We start from the raw sequence: 14,470 nt of genomic DNA, 5'->3' as shown, positions 1-14,470 counted from the left end.
TGTTTCCCTCTTGTGTTCTCGGTGGGGAATTTAGGCCAAGGGCTATGTCGATCCTGAATGCACAGCTGTGAGGGCTTCGAGCTCCAAGTCAGAGCTGGGTTAGAATCCTGCCTTTGCCACTTAGGAGCCGCGGGTCTCTCTGAGTCTCAGTTTGTCTACAAAGTGGGAAGGATGACACCGTGGGTCGCATCTTCCGCGCGGAGACGTTGTGGGGGTTGGTTAAAGTCATGTGTCGAAAAGCTTAGAACAGCACAAGCCTCTTGTTAAGCATTCGATAAATGTTAAATTTAAAAAGTTAAATCAGAAAAAAGAATAAAAGAAAAAAAGGCAAATCAGAGATTTGGTTGGACCGAGCATCCTGGCATTTGGGGAGCAGCAAGCCCCCCTGCAGTTGATGCTGGAGAGCTGTGGGAGGCTCACTGGACTGTCCCTCCCCTGGCTGAGGTGGCCCCAGGCGGAGCTGAGAGCTGGGCAGCCCCAGTCCCCCCCTCGCCCCCTACCCTCCACACCCCCGAACTCAGTTCTGGGTGATCAAGGCCCCAGGGGAAGGGGGGTTGGAGCTGAGAAGCAGAACCAAGACTGTGCGCCAGAGCCAGACCTGCTCGTGGGATGGAAAGGGAGCCGCGCTGCCCCGCAGTGGCAGCTGCATGAAATTTAAATTATTCTCAGCAAACCTGCCTGACAGAGGAAACAGAAAAGGGACAGCTTCATAAAATGCGATTTTGTTCTCAAAAGAATGGACTTAGCAGAATCCCGGCGGATGCCTGTGAAATGCACTGGGGGCTGTTTCCTTGTGGTCCGGAGCCCTCGGCCTGAAACATTCCCATCATTCCCGGGAGCTAAGCCCTGGAGAATACATCTGGGCCGGGCAGGGAGAGACGTTGCCGGCACCGAGGCCCGAGGAACCCCGGGAATCGGCAGGCTCCGTCCTCAGCACGAGGCACCCAGAGTTTGGACATTTCTGAGCACGTGGGGCTCCTCAGGGTGGGTATTGGTCACCACAGAGATGACCCTGGAGACAGTGTCCTCCTCATGCACCCTCCATTCTCGGGAGACGTGTTCCTCTTGGTGGAGATGGTCTGGGATTTCGATGGGGAGTCGAGGGAATGAGCAGGAGGCCCTCCTCACGTATGGTTCTGGGAGTCTCTGAGTTGGTGAAGGAGCGTCACACAGAGGGAGGATCAGAACACCAAAGGCTGCTGAGAATCCCGGGAGCCCCTCTGGTGGTGAGTTTCCAGACTGTGCGTGACTTTCTGCCGAAGCCTGCTTCCTGCTCCACGCACGAGAATCTGTGACCCTTGTGATAGAGCATCAGGCACTGGCGATGCGTGTGAGACAACCTGTGCGTGCCTGTCCTGGGCTCGTGGCTTCTGCCTGCACCTTACCTTGTAGCCACGGCATGGATTGGATCTTCGTTGACGTAAAACCCATCTGTCAGTCACGAACTGTGTACAGAACTGAAAAATGTCATGACTTCTAAAGCACCTGTGTCAACGCCTGCAGTTTAGGGGGGGGTGGATCTGAGCAATTCCAGCTTAAATTTCTGACGCAGGAGGCAAAAGGAGGAGAGGAGATTGTGTATTTTCCTACATTTGTAAGGGATGAGCCATCGTCTCGATTCCCAAGGAAAGTTATCAGAAGAGGTTACTGACTGGAGTCAGATGTGTGTGTTAGCTTTTGCTGCATCACACACATCCCAAAATGTCAGCTCTGTGGATGGCTGCCAGCTCTGGCCTGGGCTGGCTTAGCTGATCTCGGCTGGGCTCTCTCTCTGGACTGTAATCAGCTGTCAGTTGACATGTGGCTCGAGACTCGTGGCTGATCTAGGATGGCCTCACTCACTATCTGTGCTTGGCAGGCTGTCGGCCAAGGCATCTCAGTTCCTCTCCGTGTGGCCTGTCGTCCTCCATCCGGGCAGCTCAGGCTCAATCACATGTGGTCTCAGGCTCCCAAAGGCAGCAAGAGGGCGAGGCTCAGCGCATCGTGCTTTTGGGGCCTCTGCTTGAGGCATTTCTACTAGAACCCCCATTGCTAAGGGGCAGGCCCGGAAGGATGGGAGCATAACTGGTGATCCTTTTGGCAACACATCCCCAGTGTTTCCAGCACTTGCTTCAACGGTTATTTACCCTCCAGCTTCCATGGCTCAGGCGGGAAGGAAAGACTCAGTCTATCACTCTCCTCCGTGGGGCCCCGGGTAGGGAATCTGGGACACGCGTGACCTGTACACACCTGGGCCTCCACAGGTCCCATCCACACCGGGAGCGTGGGAAAATGAATTCTGACCAGAAGACTTGCCGAAGAGCCTGCAGTCAGGAAAGGGAGCCAGCTGTGGGGTGCACATGCTCAGTAACCTGGTGGCTCTTTCTCCCTCATAGTCTGAATTCCATGCTGTCCCCCAGAAGCCCCTTGGAGAGGCCTATTCTTAAATCGAATTAGGATTTCTGCAAAAAGCATCATTCCAGATGCACATAAATCTACTTCTTATTCCCTTTTAATGGTTTTCCTTGTTTCATTTAATTACTCATGTTGCAATTAAACAATTTTTTTTTTTTCCAGTGCAAAAGGACAGCATTTTAGCTACATGATAGGGTTTAATAGGCTTTGGAGGACTAGCCTACAAATCTCATCATCATTTATAACATTGGGTTGGTGTTTTTTTTTATGGGGAAAGTATGTTCCAAAATCTAAACAGCCAAATTACAAATGAACTTGCAGAACTCAACCCATTTGCTAACAGGGAACTGTCTGCAATGCTGAAAATAAACATAAAAAGGAGAGCGTACTGCCCCTCAGTGTCATATGTTCACCATCAGCTTCTATAGATTTAGTTTAATTTCAAGGAGGAGAATTTCCTCCAAACCCAAATTCAGGGAGAGTCGACACACCAAGTAATTTCCTTTATTAAGAGACATGGAAGTGTGCCCTAACCGGTTTGGCTCAGTGGATAGAGCGTCAGCCTGTGGACTCAAGGGTCCCAGGTTCGATTCCGGTCAAGGGCATGTACCTTGGTTGCGGGCACATCCCCAGTAGGGGCTGTGCAGGAGGCAGCTGATCGATGTTTCTACTCTCATCGATGTTTCTAACTCTCTATCCCTCTCCCTTCCTCTCTGTAAAAAAATCAATAAAATATATTTTTTTTAAAAAAGAGAGACATGGAAGTGCCGATCACAGTAGCCAACATGGAGGCCAATCAAATGATGGACTTAGTGCAGACCAGCCTGAGCTTGATTGGCATGTGGGGAGAACTCCTGAGGTGGGGGAGGGCGGCCCAGCACCCAGGAGGGCCGCCTGGGTAATCGCGGGGTCCATGTCACTGAGGATTCCCCATGGTGACGCTCGGCAGCCTGGCTGCCTTGGAGGAGTCTCAGCCATCCCACCCAGTCCAGCAACAGTGAGGTGACTGCCACCCACAGCGAGAAGGCCAGGCCTTGGAGAAGGAGGGTCCTGGCGGAAGCCGGCGCCACCAGTGGGCTTGTTTGTGGTCATTTCCCCCAGCACCCCAAGAGCGGGGGCTGTGAGGGAAGCCTCCTCTGCTCTGTGTTCAGTGGCGGTTACAAATCTCACCAGCAGCTGGGGTACGCCAAGCTAGAGCGGGGGCCTTCCTCGCACAAGGTGCGCCGTAACCCCGTGCACTCGTAAGCTACCCGAGGACGCAGCGCAGGGCCGCCAGCGGCCAGCCGGGGCGCTACACGTCTGGGGTGGCCGCCACCCCCCTCATCATCATCACCATCACTAATGTGTATTGAGTGCTTGCTGTGAGCCGGCCAGGGCTCTATAGGAAGTGTCTTTGCCCAGGTTAACCCCCTGCATCCCACAAGGATTGTATGAGGCAGGTGCCATGACCGCCCTCATTCTGTAACCACAGTGAGGCCACACAATGCCCGGGCTGGCACGGTGGGCACAGGCCGTCCAGCTCACTGTTCCTTGGTGTGGTGCTGAGATGTGGGGATACAGGTCCGCGAGGGGTGGGGACACCTGTGCTCTGAGGTGGCGTGATGCTGAGGAAGCCGTGGAGGAGGAGACTCATGCTGCCACCGCTCCCCCCGACTGCGCTCGAGGGCCTTGCCCACTGTCTGCCCAGCACGGGCGCCTCCTCCCCCCTCCCGAGGCAGGAGCAGACAGACCCCACAATGCCGTCACCCTGGGCGTCAGGGACATGCTGAGGGTCTGATTTTTATTCCCCCACAATGTCAGGCTGAGGGGAGGATATTGGACAGACCATACTGTACCCAGAATTCCTGTTAATGGGAATTCAATTGTGACAACTTGTCATCTGCCGAGATTAGAAGGGAATGGCGTGAACGTTGCGTTCGAAAGGCATTAAAAAGGCATTATGAATCAGATTCTACGGCACCACATCGTATTCCTTGTAAATAATTGAAGAAGAAACTGGCGCTTGAAATTTGGGATCATCCATTTCTGAGATCCCAGCAGTGCCCTCGCCGGGCTGATCCGGCTGCGGGGAAAGCCTGCACCTGGCAGGTCTGACGGCGCCGAACAGTGAGCATCACGCGTCCAGAAAGACGCTTCCTCCAGCAGAAATGAGTGACTGCCGCCTCCGGCGTGAGGTTCTGGGTTTTCTTGCACCATCTTCTGAGTCCCCGTATTTATGTCCCTTGCCTCCGGAAGGCTGGTAGGTGGCCGGGGCCCGGGTGGGCTCTGGCGCATCTCCGAGTCAGCAGCTGCCTGCCCACCACCACTCACGCCCGCCTCGGGCAAGGATCTGAGCGCCAGTGCAGCCACGGGCAGGCCCAGGCCGCCGCTCAAGCACCAGCAGCTTCGGCCATCGCGGAACAAGCTCTGGCCAGACAACACCCACCCCAGTGGCTTCTCAGCCCTGCTCTGCCGTCCTGGCTGAGCCGCCTCTCGGCTCCGACCCTAGTGTCTCCCCCCCGGCCCCGTGAAAGACGCGTGGGGCCTCCGGGCTGGGGCCAGGTTCTAGCTTTTATTATCAAAGCCAAGAACTTAGCTCAGAGCAGAGGAGTGGCAGCGCCTGGGAAACCCTGGAAGGAGAGGGGGAGAAGCCCTGAGTCTTGCCCCACGTGCAGAACTGGCCAGAACAGGTGGACGCCCATCCTGCGTCCTGGCTTTGACTGTTCAGAAGTCCCTCTGTAGCTGAGCCCGCCCCATCCAGGGGGGACTGGAGGGCCTGGAGAAGTTCTATGACCGTTGCCAACTTTGTGGGCAGTTCGGAACAGCTGGTGGTTGGTGAATCGGTGACTCCCCTTGTCATTAGAGGGGTGGTTCCAGGTTTCCAAGTGTGACGGCTGTTGGCTGCCATGCCTGGGGCAACCAGGGAGAGGAGAGGGGGCTGCCCATTAAGAGGCAGTCAGGGCTAAATGATCAGTTGGGCGATCGGCCAATCACGTTAGTCAATCCTGGTTGCCATGCCTGCTGCACACCAGATCTATAAGTACTTAACACACCTCTTTGCCTGCACAGGGATGGGATCGGAAACCCGCACTCCGGATTCAGACTGCCCAAGTTCAAGTCCTGACCCTTCTACTTTCTGAAGCTGTGTGACCTTTAGCAAGTTACTTACCCTCTCAGAGCCTGGCTTCCTCTTCTGTAAATAATACCATCTATTTCACTGGACTGTGGGAGGGCTGGGGGAGGGGGGATTGCATGGATTAACATACAAATGTCTACAGCAGTGTTCTGGTGACCTCCAGCCTCCCCATCTGACCCAGTCCAGCCCTCAGGCTGCTGCCCTGGCCTCGCGCCCCTCAGATGCCATGCAAGTTGGGGAACCAGGCCTCGCTCAGAGGCAGCACCCCTGCTTCCAGGCTCCCACCTCCAGCGCCCCCAACTCCTGTACTTTGCTCATCAGGGGAAGCCATGAAACAAGGCAGAAATGATCTTTTTAGACTGGAAAAATAGGGCTGCTGCTGTTCTATGGTGTGTGGTCTATGGTTTTCAAACATTTTAATTAGTTTCATTTTTTAATATAAATGCACCCTGATGCTTTGTGCAGGAAGGGCACGGTTCTTAAAACCTCAGAAATAAAGTAGGAAAATGACAGAGTGGCCATTAAAGTGTCACACTCAGATGTGTTATTATTATTATTGTTATTTAACATTTCTAGGCACCAACCCTGAGCCAGGAGCAGTGATGGAGGGTGGGGAGTGTGAAGGCCCAAAGGTGCCTACGAGTCAGGTGTGGTGTTGGGCCCTGTCTGTGGCTCCGTTGGTTGGAGGGTCATCCCAGGCACCCAGATGCCGGTTCGATTCCTGGTCAGGGCACATGCCCAGATTGTGGGTTCAATCCCTGTGCAGGAGGCAACCAATCGATGTTTCTCTCTCACATCAATATATTTAAAAAAAAAAAAAAAAGTGTTGGTGTTGGGGGCTCCCCAAGGACTGGCATGCTCCCTCATCTGCCTGAGATGGCCCTGTCCACCAGGGAATGTCGCAGGATGCAGGCAACCATCGGCCTTGTGGGCTGAGAACACAACAGGGGTGTAGGCTTGGGCCCCAACCCTGTCCTGTGGCCACTTGTGATGTCGCTAAGACCTCCCAGCTTCCCCGGGCCACTGGAGTAGGGCTTTGAGCTATGCTTTAGGACGGGCCTCCTCCAGAGCAACCCTCTCTCCCTTGCATTTCTGAATCGATCAGAAAGCAGGGTTAGATGGGCAGGACTTCACTTTCAGAGAGAGCACTCTCTGTATAGTGGTTCGAATAGTGGCCCCCAAATCACATGTCTGCACAGACCCTCTGAACGTGGCCTTTTTTGGGGATAGGGTCTTCGCAGGTAAAATTAAGGAAAGGTCCTCGAGATGGGATCATCTGGGCCCTGAATCTAGTGACAAGGATCCTTTTAGGAGAAAGGAGAGAGAATTTGACACACAGGCAACGAGAAGTCGGCCACATGAAGACGGAGCGGAGGTTGGAGTGACGCTGTCATAAGCCAAGGGACGCCCAGAGCCACCAGAAGCCGCAAGAGACAAAGGGGCTCTTTCTCCCCTCGAGCCGCCAGAGGGAGTGTGACCTGCAGACACCTTGATGTTGAACTTCGGGCCTCCGGAACTGAGAGAGTAACTTCCTGTCGTTTAAGCCACCCCACCCCGTTTGTGGTCATCGGTAGGGGGTGCCCCAGGAAACTGCTGCCGCCATGCAGGCTCTCCTCCTGGCATCTCCTTACAGGAGGCCCACCTGGGGGGCTGGGCTGGATGCGGGGAGTTCCATCCAGGAGCAGGAGGGCCTGCTGACCTCCTCTCCGCTGCGTGGAAATGAAACACCATCACACCTTTCTCCTCGAGGTCAGAAAATGTTTCTACGAGCTTTCTAATGACCCCCCGCCTGCCTCCTGCGGCGTCTGGCCTCGGATTTGGAAAACGTTCAACGGGCGACTAAAGCGAGAAGCTCCAAGAGCTCCCACGCCCCTCTCGCAACCCACAGCGGCGCCCCCTCGGGCGTCGGCTACAGGTGCTGGTGTCCGCAGAGAGAGGCGGGCCTGTGCGTGCGGGCCCGGTGCGTGAGGGCGAGGCTTTGCTGTGGCCTCCATTTAAAGGGAGCCTCCGCCGGGCTCTGATGCAGCCGGAGTGAGAAAATGGGAATGGACAGGCTCTGCTGGTTCCTCCTCCGGCAAAAGGCTCTTGATCAAATTCAGAGAGCCACCGAGGAAATTCTTTAGATCAAAAAACCGCACAAGCCAAATAAAAGCTCCCAGCACTCACTGCTCCCTCTTCTCACAGACTCTAATGCAGAAGACAGTTCTCTGTGCTGCCATCGCTACTCCTCTTTATCTCCCTGTAATTGAAAGGAGAAACATTTGCCAGGGCCGTGGTCTCGGACATTCCGCGGCTTCAAAGGTCGCGCCTCGACTGGGCGACTTCTAGCAGGTGTCGGTCCCAGTGACGCAAGGCGGGCCCTCCCCGGGCAGAAGGCCTCTCTAGAGCCACACGCGCACCTGGATGGCACTGTACCCAGATGAAGACGAGGTTTATGGGCCGATTCGAGAAATCGAGAGCTCCCCAGGCAGGCTCCAGGCAGGTTCGTGGGCCTGGGATCTGTCTTTTCCCAGCTGTCCCCTTGAGCCTGGGTATGAAATTAGGTTGCAGCCCAATTGTTTACCCAGCTGTTGCTGGCGGCCCAAAGCCCATACTGGAGCAGGCAGCAGTGCTGGCCAAAGGGTTTTTATTCTTTAACCAGCAGGGATTAGACAGGCGCTGTGTAACAGGCTCCTGCAAAAAGGCCCCCTCCTCCCGGATTAACCCTCAGGGGATCAGAAGGGCGGAAACTCTGGGAATAGAGAATCGACACTGGGGAAGTATTGGCACCGCCTGTGGCGTTCACACTGCTGACTTAGGTCTTGGTCGTGACTTAACGACTTGGGTTTAATTTCTTCTTTTTTTAAAATATATATTTTTATTAATTTCAGAGAGGAAGGGAGAAGAAGAGTGAGATAGAAACATCAGTGATGAGAGAGATCATTGACTGGCTGGCTGCCTCCTGCATGCCGCCTACTGGGGATCTAACCCAAAACCGGGCACGTGCCCTTGACCGGGAATCGAACCTGGGACCCTTCAGTGGACAGGCCAATGCTCTATCCACTGAGCCAAACCAGCAAGGGTGACTTGGGTTTGATTTCTTTAGCAGTGGTTCTCAACCTTCTGGCCCTTTAAATACAGTTCCTCATGTTGTGACCCAACCATAAAATTCTTTTCGTTGCTACTTCATAACTGTCATGTTGCTACTGTTATGAATCGTAATGTAAATATCTGATATGCAGGATGGTCTTAGGCGACCCCTGTGAAAGGGTCGTTCGACCGCCAAAGGGGTCGCGACCCACAGGTTGAGAACCGCTGCTTTAGAGGGACGTATGAACCGTCTGAGCGAATCCCGTCCCTCCAAGCCTTTGGTGACATTACAACCCCAGGGTGGCAGTGCAGGGGTCCCAGGCACAGAGGCTGGGCGATGACATGGGGACCGAGAAGCAAGGGCTGCAGCCCTTGGTGCCGGAAATTGCACTCAAACGAGGAGGTGAAGTGGAAGACACAGACCTTCGTACCCACCAGACCCCAGGGCAGACACTGCCGTTGGCGGGTACGGGTGTGCAGAGGGACGCCAGGGTCCCTCGGGAAGCCCAGAGGACTGAAGGGACTGGCTCCGCTTTCCCAGCGTGCAAGCGACTGCTCTGAAAACCGGTGCCTCCAAAGGTCAGGGCGGTTCGCGCCAGCGCGCGGCAACATGGCAGCTGAAATCGGTATAAGAAAGGAGATAGATTACAGGAGGCGGAATCCGCCACTGAAAGATTCTTGGAGCCGAGCAGCGATCGCTGCAGCTCCCTGCTCCCTGCTAACTAGGAGATTTATGTGACAAGATTATCGATGGTGTTAAGCACATTGAGAAGAGAGGATTATACCTGCTTCTGGGTCAGTTCCGTGCCATCAGGCCCCGGTCTGGCCAGCGTGTGAACAGATGGACTGCCGGCTGGACGAAGGTGAAGCTAAATATTTGCACAGTCACGGGAAGCGGGGAGGTTCAGGCGAGTCCAGTGCTGGGTGGCTAAGTTCAAATCCAAGGGAAGGATGTGGCTCAGGGCCGCAGCCAGTCTGACGGGAGCTCCATGTCCACCTCCTCCCTTCCTGCTCCCCCGCACCCCCAGTCCTGGCGCCTCCCCAGAGCTCTGGCTCCGTGGTGTCGGGAGGCATTGCGGAGTGAGGGGAAGGAGACTGCTGAGCCCAGCCACCTCCCAGAAGTGAGCTCCTCACCATGGCAGGCTCCTCTCACGGGAGGGAGCAGCTCTGCCACGGGAGAGCGTTGGCATGGGAGTGGGCGGAGCTGCTGGGAGGGTTTGTGGTGGCCCTGCAGGCTGCTGGCATGTGGTCTGGGGGCCTCGCTCCCTCTCCGCGGCTGGAGTCCGGCGGGGCCAGGACTGTGCAGAAGGGCGCGTGGCCGGCCTCTGAGAGGCCTCACTCAGAAGGCTGCCTCCTTTCTCAGGGGCGGTCGGCTAACCCTTGAAGCGGCACCCAGAGCTTAAGTGAAAGTGAGACCTTGGAAAACATCACTTTTTAAAAATTGGGGTAGCCCTAACCGGTTTGGCTCAGTGGATAGAGCGTCGGCCTGCGGACTCAAGGGTCCCGGGTTCGATTCCAGTCAAGGGCATGTACCTTGGATGCAGGCACATCCCCAGTAGGGGGTGTGCAAGAGGCAGCTGATCAATGTTTCTCTCTCATCGATGTTTCTAACTTTCTATCCCTCTCCCTTCCTCTCTGTAAAAAATCAATAAAATATATTTTTTAAAAATTGGGGTAAAATATGCAGACGCATAAAATTCACCATCTTCAGTTGCACAACTCGGTGGCATTTAGTACGTTCACAAGGTCTGACAACCATCATCCCTCTCCAGTTCCAGAACATTTCTTTCACCCCAAAAGGAAACCCCATCCCCTGCTCCCGGAAATAGTCCTGGCTGGTGCTGCCAAGTGGTTAGAGCGCCAGCCCGTGCACTGAAGGGTTTTGGGTTCAGTTTCCGGTCAAGGGCAGGTACCTGGGTTGCAGGTTCAATCCCTGGCTCTGGTCGGGGCGCATGTGGAAGAAACCCAGTCGATGTGTCCCTCTTACATGGATGTTTCTCTCTCTCTCTCTCTCTATCCTCACTCCCCTCCCTCCCTTCCACTCTCTCTAAAATACAATGGGAAAAATATCCTCAGGTGAGGAGTAACAAAATATAAAATAAGGGTAATAGATGGACTCATGGAACATCCACTTGGCCAACATGGTAGGAGGGAGAGGGCCTTGTGTTTGGTGACCTGCTGTCCTCAGGGGGCAGCAAGCTCTGTTGCCTGAATGCTGGGGTCCAACCCCAGCAGGTCCAGGGGTCCCCAAAGGTGTGGACGGAGTCAGCGAAGAAGGAATGACACAGAGACAGAGTTCAGTTGATCAGCAGCCTAGCCAGGATCTCTAGCCAAGTTCTGGTCAGGATCTCCAGCGAAGTTCTGGTTAGGATCTCCAGCCAGGTTCTGTGTCCATATTCTCTTGCTAGGTTCTCCAGCCAGGTTCTCCAGGTTCTCCAGCCAGGTTCTGTAGCCATGTTCCCTCGCTAGGTTCTGTCCAGGTTCTCCAGCCAGGTTCTGTAGCCATGTTCCCTCGCTAGGTTCTGTCCAGGTTCTCCAGCCAGGTTCGGTCACCAGGTTCTAGTCAGGTTCTCTTGCCATGTTCTATCCAGGTTCTGTAGCCAGGTTCTGTCTCTAGGTTCTGTGGCCAGTTTCTGTCCAGGATCTTTTGCCATGTTCTCTCCAGCGAAGTTCTTCTGTCTCTAAGTTCTGTGTAGGTTCTGTGTCTAGGTTCTGTGTCTAGGTTCTGTGTGCTGTTGTCTTGTTACATCTGTATTTATACCAGTTGATTCCAATCCTATCAATCTCTATTCCAAAGGTTAGGGCGTTTCTTATCTCCATTCCAGGAAGTAAAGATTATGTAGCTTAAGCATGATTGTTCGTAGTTAAAGTGATTAATTATCCGCCTGGCACTTAGTTAAGGGGTTTTATTCCCTCCCTAACTTCAGGGAAAAATCCCTACCTGGGGAAACAACCTTTCTCTGAGAGGTGACCTTCGTTAAAACACATAGCACTAAGGGGAGCAAACATATTAAGAACAGTATGCTATATACGCCAGGTCCCTTGAAACAGCAAGGATGGACCGGCTTCCGGCACCTGAGCACACGCCATACACGCTGTGGTTTAGTGGTCGGAACTCCCCCCCCCCCCCCCCCCCCCCGCCGGCCCTGCCAGCGTCTTCCTCCACTCCGTGGCCCCAGTTCCTAGCCTAGCAGCCGCACATGGCAAGCCTCGGCGACCCTGATGGGACGGAGGGACAGAAAAGCAGTAATTCAGCAGCCGAGATGCTACTTGTCTGGGGACATCGCTCTTTGTCCTTGAGTTGTCGTACTTGTGAACTCTGCGCCGAAAGAAGCAAACCCCGGCATCGGAAGAAAAGGGCCTTCGCGTCGTACTTGTGAACTCTGCGCCGAAAGAAGCAAACCCCGGCATCGGAAGAAAAGGGCCTTCGCGGCGCTCCTTTTAATTAGGCGCCCTGTGAAATTGCAGCAATTTTGCACCGTGGCTTCCTCTCAGCGTGTCTGGAAGCTCCGAGGAAGCTCTTAACCACGGAAGCCCGGAGTACGTTTTGTTCTTTTCCTCCTTATTTTCTTCCGAAGACCAATTTACTGTTTCTTTAACAGTTTGCTTTTTGCCTGTGCCGTTCGCTGAGACCTGTGCTGTAACAATGCTCCTCACAAAGAGGCTGGTGCGCTGCCGGGATCCCCAGGGCCCCCCACTAATCACTTTTGATGGAGTAAGACTTGGAGAATCAATTATTTTGCCTTATAGTCTGAAGAAATGCACTGTTTTCTCACCTTCTTACATGGAAACCTAAGCCACCCGGAGCGCTGCTCCGGCCCCTCCCTGCAGCCTCCCTGGGCCGCCGCCCCGGTCCCCCCTGCCAGTCCCCTCCGCTCTCTGGCGGGACCTGGAAAGATCAAAGGGACAGATGACAGTGCTTGGCGCCCATTTGTCACTCCATTGGAGCGGACCAGTCGCCGCGTTAACAGTCAGGCCTTGTCCCGTGTTTCATGAATATTTTAGAATGTTTGCTGGCAGGATTCTCACTGTGCTGTGTCCTCCTCGGTGTACGTGTCACCCATATTCCAGGGTTTAATCGGAGCTTCAGGGGACGGAAGCACCGCTCCCCATTAGTCTCCTTCGTTACCCTGAGACATGCCGGCCGCCGCTCCGTGCCCGGGGTCTGAAGCCCGAGTCCTGACCAGGCAGGGCAAGTGGTCTCGTTTTGATTGACAGAAAACTTAGGGGCTGCAGAAGGAACGGCCGAGTGCTGGCCCCCCTGGGGCTTTTTGCTCATGTGGCTTCCGGCCCGTTGTTCTTTTTTTTTTTTTTTTTAATATATTTCTTTATTGATTTCAAAGAGAGAGAGAGAGAGAGAGAGAGAGAGAGAGAGAGAGAGAGAAACATCAATGATGATAATCATTGATCGGCTTCCTCCAGCACGTCCCCTACTGGGGATCAAGCCCGCAACCCAGGCATGTGCCCTTGAGCGGAATCGAACCTGGGACCCTTCAGTCCGCAGGCCAACACTCTATCCACTGAGCCAAACCAGCCAGGGCCCTGTTTCTGGACCGCCTCGCTCCTCCTTCCGCGCCCCTGACCCGTCTGTCTTCAGGTCCACCTGCGTCTCACCCCACCCGCAGTCTTCACACACACCAAGGACAGTTCTGGAGTCCCCGCCCCCACTGTGCACTTGGGCTTGACCCGTCCCCTCGTGGGGACCCTGTGGCAAGGCCTGCTCTTCCTCCCGCCTCCCCCTGCGCAGCTGGATGCCACGCGGGCCTCGGGAGGGAGGCTGAATTGGGAAGGGGCTGCATGGTGCCCGGCCTCGCCCTTTGCCCAGTGGGAGAACCACCCAGGGAGCAGGCCCAGGAGGCAGAGCAATGGACTCTCTCCTTGGCTAAGCAGTCGCATGGGCTCCCAGTTTATAGACAAAAATGAGACTGTGTGCCGAGTGTCTCCAAGCCCTGAAATGGAAAAACCGCTCTGAATCCCAAATTCCTGACGGCTCCCTTTGAAAGAGGCTCCCCATTGCCCCCACCTGGCGCCAGGTGGCGCACTGTTTGTGAGGCCAGGCACCTGGCACAGGGTAGGCTCTGGCGGCCAGGTGGGGGCTGCCTGCGGCCCGGTGACAGCTCAGCCATATTCACTGAGGGGTGGCGTCTTGGTGCCTGGCCTGGGCGCAGCCCTTGTGGCAGGGCTCTGCACTGGGCACGTCAGGGGTGAGGCCGACGTGGACCCTGCCCATAGTGGTCCCGGTGGGGTGCGGGGGTCAGGATGGTCAGCAAGTCAAGCAGCATACAGACATGAGCGAGCCTTCCTGGGAGGACATGGCTGATGGTGGGTCTGGAGCCACCGCTCCCATCACCCTCACATCTCTCATGGCACCTGAGGGACAGGTGAAGGGCTCGGCTGGACTAGAATCTTGGGGAATGTGGAATCTGGATCCTTCTCGGACCCAGGATTCTGATACACACACACTCTTACACTCGCGCTCCATGGACTCTCAGGCCTGTGAGTGCAGAGCAGGAGCGATGCTCCGGAGCCAGGCCGGCACACACAGATGTGCAGGATGTGGGGGGTGGAGAAGTGAGCCCCGAGGTCCGGAGGCCTGGGGTCAGCTTGGCAGCACCTGCCCACACAGTCTCACCCTGAGAGCATCTACAGCGTTTCATTCATCAACTGCTGACACCCACGCCATGGGGGCTGCAGGGGGAGGGGGCTGAAGGGGCCTTTGCCCAGGGACCCCAGCCCACCCACCCCGAGGTGCCCGTGGAGCAGGCAGAGTCCCACATGCCGCCTCTCCCCCAGCCCCAGTTGATGGATTCAGAATCCCCAGGGCTGCAGCTTAGATCCGAGTCTCCAAGCGAGGACGGTTCCTGCACTGGGGGCTGAGGCCCGAGTGGGTCA

At 55.3% G+C, this 14,470-nt stretch overlaps 1 protein-coding gene across 1 annotated transcript in view; it reads left to right on the top strand.

Annotated features, from left to right (window-relative positions):
* The window catches only part of KLHL29 (kelch like family member 29), a 261,449-nt gene that overhangs the window by 152,012 nt on the left and 94,967 nt on the right, over nucleotides 1–14,470 (top strand). The window lies entirely within an intron of this gene.

Source organism: Myotis myotis, unplaced genomic scaffold, assembly GCF_014108235.1.
Source record: "Myotis myotis isolate mMyoMyo1 unplaced genomic scaffold, mMyoMyo1.p scaffold_m19_p_14, whole genome shotgun sequence".
Classification (NCBI taxonomy): domain Eukaryota; kingdom Metazoa; phylum Chordata; class Mammalia; order Chiroptera; family Vespertilionidae; genus Myotis; species Myotis myotis.
Note: the sequence above shows the minus strand (reverse complement) of the source record. Positions and strands in the feature narration are given on the sequence as shown.